This window comes from Myotis davidii, unplaced genomic scaffold (genome assembly GCF_000327345.1).
Source record: "Myotis davidii unplaced genomic scaffold, ASM32734v1 scaffold43, whole genome shotgun sequence".
NCBI lineage: Eukaryota > Metazoa > Chordata > Mammalia > Chiroptera > Vespertilionidae > Myotis > Myotis davidii.
Window position 1 is genome coordinate 1588287 of NW_006294590.1, and position 9784 is coordinate 1598070.

Below are 9784 nucleotides of genomic sequence, written 5' to 3' on the forward strand. Positions count from 1 at the left end.
CACGCCCCCCGCAAAGCCGGCCGGCCTCCTGCTGACCCGGGCACGTCTGGCCTCTGGCACCAGCTCTGTGGCCTCCGTGGTCCCGCCGTCACCCATCCGAAGGGCTGCATCTAAGGCCCTAGATGGAGAGACTCGGATTAGGATCACACTTCCTGGTCTTGGGTCTCCCCGGTTCACACTTAGTTTCCTTTTCATCGGGCATCATGGGGTTGAGGTAAACACACACCTTCCTTCACACCATCACCATTATCATCGTCATCATCGTCATCGTCATCACCACCAGCCGAGGCCCCCACCTCCCGATGCTTTCCCTTGTCATCATCTCCACCCCATGGCCCTTTCGGATCACGCCAGGTACACCCTCCCTACTTTTTTTTTTTTAAGTTTTTAATGTTTTGGGTTTTTTTTTAATTTCAGAGAGAGGGAGAGAGAGAAACACCTATCAGTTGCCTCCTGTACACACACCGACTGGGGCTTGACCCCGAAACCCAGCGATGTGCCCTGACCGGGAATTGAACCCACACCCTTGTGGTTTATGGGACGACGCTCCAACCCACGGAGCTACCCGGCCAGGGCACTTTTGTTCTTTTTTTAACGGTCTGCAGATTAAAGCAAACATCTCAAACGCTTTGTTTTCATTAAAGCCTTGGAGTTCGGCTGAAAATTTTTAATATTCCACTTATAAATCTACTGTTTCGGAACGCTCCAAGAGGACGTCTTAATGGGCTCGCGGACTAAATTCCTTTGAATATTTCAAATTGCGTTCGTAAATTTAATGTATTTGGCTTCCTTTCAAGCAATGCGTGTGCCTCATTAGCAGAGAAAGCTCTCTTCGATGCTGAAGCAGCCCCCGTAAATCTGGCCCATAAACTTCCAGAGGCTTCCCGGGTTCCCTTAAACATTCCCATCTTGTTCAGACTCAGGTAAATTATCTTAAAATTGCAAACCCAAAATTAATGTCCACGTCTCCTGAGCCGGAGCCACAAGGCTAGCGTCTTACCCGATGGGACACAGTCTCGGAAATATTTAAACCCTTTCCACACAGAGCGTTCCCAATAGTTACTGGCGGGCTGAGCACACAGGCTATGAGTCAGCGGCCGGTTTCCTTATCACCGATGCTTAATCATTCGTGTTCCCGGATGTTGGACTCGCGACGGAAACGCTTTGACCCTCCCCAGCGCAAGGAGGTGCCGGTCCCTAACAAACAGAGCTCCATCGCCCCCCCCCCCCATAATTAGAACGCTCCCCTCCGTGGGCCGAGATTGCTTGCGGACAATTTGGGGTGCGGTGTGTGCAGCACAGGTGGTCTGGAGCCCCCCAAAGCCTGGCTGATTCTTCTCAACACCCAGGTGGCCACGGTCAGGATTTTTCTAGAACATCCTTGAGAGCCAGGGTCTCCAAGGCCACAGCCTCCAAATCCGGTCTTCCCCCTCCGTCACCCACCTGCTAGTTCATTTCAGGTGAGCCCTCCCTCTCCCCGCGCCAGGCTGGTTCTCCCCTGAGGCCCTCTATTCTGAGTCCCCCCGCCGCCCCCCCAGTTCTCCCAGCATCCAGGCCCTTGGATCCCGCTGCTTCCCGCTCCCCTGCTTCCTAGTGGACTTTATCTTGAAATGACCCAGCTAATCCCACAGACACGTCCCCTGGGGGCTCCTTCCCCCCACCCCCCCACCTCTCCAGGGACAAGAGGCTCTGGGGAGCCCCCAGGAGTCCCTGCTGGGCGCCCAGGGCCTGCGTTCCTTCGTCCTCCTCGCGTGTGGACTGTGGGTGTCATTCTTTGATGCTCAGACAGGGGTTGGAGGGCGTGCGGAGAGGACCCGCAGCTCTGTGCTGCTGTAATCACCTCACTCCCAGGGCCCCGAGACTGTCGTGCGTATCGATACGTTTGCTCCAACGTGAAGTGGCGATTTTCCCAGCGTGTAACGTTTGGTTCTTTTTGGGTCCTTCTGGGCATTAAATGGAACACACACAAGTGGGATCCTAACCGCTCCTGAACTCTCCCTGGACTGGGAGAAGGGCGTGGCTCCGGGGGCGTGGCTCCGGGAGGCGTGGCTCCGGGGGGCGTGGCTCCTGGGAGGCGTGGCTCCCAGGCGGCGGAGCTAACCGGAGGCGTGGTTTCCAAGAGGGGCGTGGCTTCCAGGAGGCGGGACTCCTAGGAGGTGGGACTTGCAGGGGCGGGGCTCCAAGGGCGGGGCTTGCAGGGGCGGGGCTCCCAGGAGGCGGGGCTCCAGGAGGCGGGGCTCCCAGGGGGAGCTCCCACAAAGAGGGCTGTCAGTGAAACGTCAGACAGGGTCAGGGCTCCTCAGCCTCCGTCCACGGCAGGCGCCAGCTCACTCTAAAACTCCCACTCAGTGGCATGAATTCATTTAATCAAATCCCGACGCCAAGACTACTTTTAAAAATAAGAATAGTGTATTGATTTTTAGAGAGAAAGGAAGGGAGAAGGAGAGAGAGAGAAACATGGACCTGCCGCCTCCTGCACGCCCCCTCCTGGGAATCGAACCAGGGACCCTTCAGTGCACAGGACGACACCCAACCAACTGAGCCACATCGGCTGGAGCCAGATTACCTCCTTTCAGACCTCAAAGGAGCAGCAGCCTTCCCTGGACACAGAGCCCGGGGGAGAAAGCTGTGTTCTTGAATAAAACCACTCACAAGTCGCCCTGTAAGCAGGGGCACGGTCAGGCCAAAGGAGATGCCGGGGAAGAAAAAGCAGCTTTATACGGACCCAGAACAAAGGACTTTCACCCACCAGGGCGCGCGCTCGGCGGTTAGAATTCCGAGCCGATGCAGCGGGAGATGCGGGTCTTCTAAGACGTGATGAAGTTATTCACACCGAGTGATGTTTATTCTCCAGCTACCCAGACACTGGAGAGAGATCTTCTGACAAGCAGACAAACATGCACTGAGCTCTACTTCCAAAGAGGCAAAATATCAACTTGAAAAAGCTATCTGTTTGTGCAACCCGGGGGGGACATGGGCCAGGCGCGGGAAGGCTGTGAAGATAGAAATTCCGCCGGCTTTGAAAAGCGACCTGTTTGTTTGGTTGCTTCAATGGAGCAAAGGAGAGGGGAGGGAGGCGTGTTGGGAGGGGGGAGGGGGAGGGAGGAAGGAAGGAGGGGGGGAGGAGAGAGGGGGGAGGGAAATTCTAGGGATGATCTATTAGACATCACAGAGCCCTTCCCAGGGACTAATAACAAGCGCACAGGAGGGCCTTCTGGGAACAGTAATTATATGGAACTCATTGACTTTAATCGATGCCACTAAAATTAGAAATAGACGCAGGAGGAGTTGAGACAAATGCATGGATCACAGCCAGGACCTGTAAATCACTTTAAATCGGGGACTTTATAGGACTTTGGCGACAGCTCCTTGGACAACCTTTCGTTTCAAGGGTGCTGTGCTGGAGGGTCGCCCTTCCTTGGGGTCAGCGTCCCCCGTTAGCGTCCCCCTAAAATGCATGACCCCTGTGACGTCAGAACGCGATCCTATTCGGAAACAGGGTCTGTGCGGATGTCGTTGGTGAAAATGAGATCATGCTGGATTGGGGGGGGGGGCGCCTCCATCCTGAGACAGGCGTCCCTGCAGAGAGAGGATGCTTTGCCGGACGGAGATGAGGAGCCGGCTCCGCCAAGTTGTCACGCAGAATAAACCGGACACTTGACAAGCCTCAATCCAATACCCCTGCTATTTCCAATATTATTTTAAATATATTTGTCTTAACTGATTGCAGAGAGGGAGAGAGAGAGAAACATCAATGACGAGAGAGAATCATGGATCGGCTGCCTCCTGCACGCCCCACACTGGGGGTCGATCGAGCCGGCAGCCCGGGCCTGTGCCCTTGATCGGAATCGAATCCGGGACCCTGCAGTCCGCAGGCCGACGCTCTACCCACTGAGCCCCACCGGCCAGGGCTTTCCCATATTATTAATAGAATATTCCCAACAGCATTGATGGATCCTCATAATCCTGGAACTAACACAGCGGAGGGCTGGACGGTCCAGCTCTGTGTGGAAGGCACTGACCGCCCCCTGGTGGCAGCATAGGGTAGCGCGGGTCCTTGTTCTCTCCAAGGTGACCCAGCCTCTCCAGGGCTTCAGCTCCAATTAGAGAGAGAGAGAGAGAGAGACTAGGCTCAGAGCCGCCAAGGAGCCGTTTACTTGCCTCCCTAGACCCTGTTTCCGGAGCCGCTGAACCCTGGGAGGGGGCCCAGCCTGCATTAGGGGCCTTTTGCGCCCCCTCTTGCATACACAGCCCGGCCACAGGGCACACGCTTACGACATGTTAGTCGCATGAGCTGATGCGGGACACGCTTGGTCACGCCCACACGGTGCATGTATGGAGGGTCAGTGCGGCCAGTCTGTCCTCGGCGGGTTATCCGCTGGGTGAGCATGACCTCCGCCGTCACAGGGGCCACGGCAGGTGACAGTGACGGGACCGGGTCCACAATGTTCGTGGGAACTGACAGCAAAGAATTCGGACTTAACAATGACGTCGGAGAAACTCCTTTAAAAACGGTTTTACCGTAAGCACCACGGACTTTCCTCAGGGCTTCACTGGGGCCTCGAAAGGGAATTTCTGCCCGACTGGCGGGGCTCAGGGGTTGAGCGTCGACCTAGGAACCAGGAGGTCATGGTTGGATTCCTGGTCAGGGCACAGGCCGGGGGTTGCTGCCAGATCCCCAGGGTGGGGCGTGCAGGAGGCAGCCGGCCCCTGATTCTCTCTCATCATGGATGTTTCTCTCTCTCTCTCATCAACATCCATGATGAGAGAACCATGGACCGGCTGCCTCCTGCATGCCCCACCCTGGGGATCGAGCCCACAACCCGGGCCTGTGCCCTGACGGGGAGTTGAACCCTGACCTCCTGGTTCCTAGGTCCACGCTCCACCCCTGAGCCAGGCCGGCGGCCGAGCAGCCCTCCCTGGATCACGTGCCCACGTCACACGCAGTGAACAAGACCGTGGTTGCGTTAGGAGGTCCCGTGCGTTTGGGTTCGGTACCAGCAGGGCCCACGCGCTGCAGACAAGGGCAGCGCCCAACATCCACGTGTTCGAATCCCAGCTCGGCAGCTGCTGGCGATACAGACGTGAATGTGTTTCTCTCTCTCTCTCCATTCATTTTTAGAGACTATAGGAGGGAGAAAAGATGAAGGAGGGAGTGAGAGAGAGGGAGAAACATCAACATGAGAGAGACACATGGATTTGTTCTCCCCGCCCCTGCAACCCAGGGACGTGCCCTTCATTGGGAACCGAACCCAGACCCTTTGGTCCGCCCGAGGTTCCTCCTCACTCACTACGTGGCTGGTTAAGAAGAAATCCGCGGCCCGGACAGCGCTCCCCATGGCCTCGGGTCAGAGAGAGGATTTGCAGGGAGAGGAGGGTGCGGGGGCAGCGAGCCCCCCCTGCGGTGACATTTAGGCGGAAAGTCGCCGTAGCCGTGTCCACAGTGGCCTCTGGCTCCGGGCGCTCTTCCCGGAGAACCGAGGTGACATTTACTTACTGCGCTGGGTTTACGGCGCCCGCGGCCGATGCATAATTCATGGCGGGACACCTGGTTCTACAGGAACCGATGTCCTTTATCCCCGTCCAGCGCCACCGCAAACACACGTGACAGGACCTGGGGTGCGGGGACTCGGGGGGGGGCCGTGGGGGTGTAAGGGCCCGGCCAGCCAGCTCAGCATGTCCCTCTGGCTCAGGGGTCCTCACACTACGGCCCGCGGGCCACAGGCACATACAAATACTGTATTTGTTCCCGTTTGGTTTTTTTACTTCAAAATAAGATATGTGCAGTGAGCATAGGAATTCGTTCATAGTTTTTTTTAAACTACAGTCCGGCCCTCCAACGGCCTGAGGGACAGTGAACTGGGCCCTGTTTAAAAGGTTTGAGGACCCCTGCGAGTCCGGCTCTTCGTGGCCTCCAATAGGACCCCTCTCATCATACGCGTCTTGATTTGTTTTTGGTGAAATCAATCGTTGCTCATTGAAAGTGAGCGGAGCCAGCCTGGCCGGCGGGGCTCATTGGTTGAGCATCGACCTATAAACCGGGAGGTCAGGGTTCGATTCCCCCGTCAGGGCACAGGCCCGGGTTGTGGGCTCCATCCCCAGTGGGGCACGTGCAGGAGGCAGCTGATCCATGATTCTCTCTCATCATGGGTGTTTCTCTCTCTCTCTCTCCCTCTCCCTTCCTCTCTCTGACATCAATAAAGACACATTATAGTATATATGTCAGTAAAAGCGAGCAAAGCCAGGCACTCGTGTGGCGTTGCACGAAATAAGGGAAGATGAGCGAAGGCTGCGCTCCCTGGAGCTGACCTCCCTCTGCTGGGCGTGGAAGCCACTGCGATTCCCTCACGATGACAACCACCCTCCGGAGGGAACACTGGGCGCGGTCCGGCCCGCGTCTCGGTCGCTGAGTGAGCAGTGGCGTCAGCAAAAGGGCAGGACAGGTCTCCCCCGTCTCCCCCATCCGCACCCCCAAGTTCAATGCGGCATTCACTCACAACCGCGGAGACGCGGGAGCAACTGCGTGTCCGCCCACGGGCGAGCGGATGGGGAAGAGGCGGCATAGACCAGGATGGGAGTATGATTCGGCCATAAAAATTTAAAGAAGGTGATTTTGAAAATCAGACAATCTCATCGCCGCCTCGTAAGCTTGGCTCTGAGCCCCTCACCAAGGTCAGCGGCTGGGCATTTACAGCAACAAAGACTCGCTTATTAAACCGTTTTTCAGATGGAGACACGGGGGCTGAATGTGGGGGGGCCCGCAGCCTCATAGGGGCTGCAGCTCCTGCCTTCCTCCCCCACTTCCACCTGCATTAGTACAGGGAGGTGTGCGCGCCCGTGGACCCATTGTTGCAAGGAGGCAGAAAACCGCTCCTGTGTGAACGGCCTCTAGGAAAATTCTCTTGTGTGTTTGGCTGTTTCCCTAAATGTCTCCTGGTCCCAGACCGCCCCCCTCCCCCAATCTGGGTGGAACCCCGACCCCGAATAACCAGGCAGCACAGCGCAAGGCCTGCGTGCCCTCCACCAGCTCCAGGGCCCAGGACAGCGGCCCTGAGCGGGAGGGGGAGGCCCGCGGCACCCGCGAGGGAGCAGCCGCGTCCCCCGTGTTTCTCCGCATCAGCCGGGGATTTAGTAACCAACGTTTTCATTGAGTTCCGCGGCGGCTCTTTCTTTGGGGAAAGAAATTTCATTTTCGTTGCTTAACTAGGGACATAAAAAAAAATCGATCTACATGACAAGGACATTTTTAAAGGCTAATTTAGTGAGAATTATATATAAAAATGTAGAAAGTCATTTTCCCCCTCCTCCTATGGATCGGAGCTCTATTTATATGCAAATGCCCGGGGCCCCGAGCCTGTTCCGTGCTGTGCAGAATGTGGAGCTCGGCCGTTCCCGGAGCCTGCGATTAATGAAGTCCTGGTCTCCGAGGGAGGCCTGTTAGCGGCGGTTTCAGAAGACACACGCCTGCAGGTGAGGTTTCTAACCGGCGTCTCTCCCCTCGGCCTGCGGCCACCACGCGTCCGGTTTAGCTGTCATCTGTCCTCCTGTGTCCCCCACCTTCCTCGACGAGTGGCTGCTCCTTCAAGAAAAACAAATGTTCAATTTAAGAAGTAAACACCGGCCCCCCACGTTCCGATGTCGCCTGGAGTCACCTGCAAAGTGCCCCCCACCCCATGACCTTCGGCACAGAATCCTGCCTGGAGCCCTTCCCGTTTCCCGGCTGCTGTCGGATTGCCTGGGTGTTAACGGTACCCACATCGCCCCCCTCCCCCCAGAGAAGCTCAGAGTGGAAATGAGCCGGATATTTTGTTTTCAAGCCGCGTAAGAAGAAGTTGTCATGTGCTTGGGGTGATGCAGAAATTGTCTACCAGAGAGAGCTGCTATTTTTTTAAAATATATTTTTATTGCTTTCAGGGAGGAAGGGAGAGGGGGAGAGAAACATCAGTGATGAGAGCGAATCATGGACCGGCTGCCTCCTGCAGGCCCCCCACTGGGGATCCAGCTAACAAACCAGGCCTGTGCCCTCACCGGGATGGAACTGTGACCTCCTGGTTCAGAGGTCGATGCTCCACCCCTGAGCCAGGCCGGCCGAGCAAGAGAGAGATGCTACTTGGCGAAAGCGTGCCTGGTTTTTAAGCACCTCCGTCTGTCCTACCCCTGTCCTCACACGCTCCTGCCCTGGGGAGCCCTCAGGTGAGGAACCTCCTTCTCCCCTGGCAGCTCCCACGGGCCAGGGGAGCCATGAGTGGCCACCCGACCCCTGATGAGCTGGGCTGAGCCGTGAGCACCCCACCCCCCAGCTGGCGCTGACTCAGCTCCGAGGCCGGTGAGGGCGAATGGCCCTTCAGCAGGGCTGCCTGAGCTCTCTGGGCCGGAGGAGCGCTGGCCCGGCTGGTCTGAATGTATATTCCCCGCAGGACGCCTCCACCTTCTACAAGCTCACTGCTCCTGCCCCAGGTCCCCACAGAATTGGGGGGGAGGGGGGTCAGGCTGCCACATTTTGTCTTCCTTGAAGTCAGCTCTGGTCCCGGGAGCGGGAAGGTTCTGGAAGCCACAGGATTCCCGTAAGAAACGCTCATCTGCATTATCTCCCTGGAAGCCGGTTCCAGATGCCCCGAGGCCCCGGCCTGTGACGGAGGGAGGGCAGGCGCCAAAGTGGATTATGGCGGCTGCTGATCTAATCTCCCCACCAGGCGCTCACAGCCAGTGTGGGGCCCCCCACCGGGCACCGGGTACCCCGTCACTAACGCCAATGACAGCAACAGTGAAAAGAAAAACAACTGCCCACCACCTTCCTGCCCCGCGTGGGCCGTGACGGGACACAGGCCCTCGGTGAAGACCATCCCCCAGGCCTCCTGCAGTGACTCCCATGGTCCCCATTTCCCGAAGGGAACATCGAGGCCCAGAGCGTTCCAGGGGCTTCTCCAAAGTCAGGCAGCCGGAAGGTGGCAAAGTAGAGCCCCCAACACAGACCAGACGCCAGAGCCTTCACCCAGCACGGAAGCCTCTCTCCTCCCCGAAGGCCTCTCCCAGCATCAGGGCTCCTCCTCCGAGCCCCCCGCCCCCCCCTCCCCCATAAGGGCCTGGAGGCTGCATTGCAGTCAAGTGGGTGCCCGGGAACGCCTCCCCATCGCAGAGCCTTCAGTTCACCACACCTGCCCGGCGGTCCGCTCAGTGGACAGAGCGCCGACCCCTGGCCTGAAGGGTCTTGGGTTTGATTCTGGTCAAGGGCAGGGACAGAGGCTGCAGGTTCGATCCCCACAATGGCAGGGGTGCGAGCAGGAGGCAGCCAATCGATGTGTCTCTCTCACATCGATGTTTCTCTCTCTCTCTCTCTCTCTCTCCCACCTCCCACTTTCTCTAAAAATCAATGGGAATAAATTGTCAGGTGAGGATTAAATATATATATAATTACATGTGTATATATAGAATTTACTATAGAATGAAAAGATAGGCAATACTTAGGGATCCCGTGCATGAAAGACCCTTATGCAATGAAAACGGAAAGATATTCATGAAAAGACATGAAAAGGCCTAGATTCGTGGGGAGCTAGAACCCCTCTTTTCATGGACTGGAAGGCTCGGGGGTGGTTGAATTGTCAATTTCCCCCCAAGTGTCTTGTAGATTAAACACCCCTCGCCCTTCCCGATCCCCATACAATAGATGCCCCACTGGCGGCTCCAGCACCTTGTGTGTGTTCACCGTCCGCTCTGGGGGTGGGGCTGCTTCCCGGTTTTGTGCCTCTCGCTCCTCACGGACACGGGCGGCCCCCTCGCTTCCTGC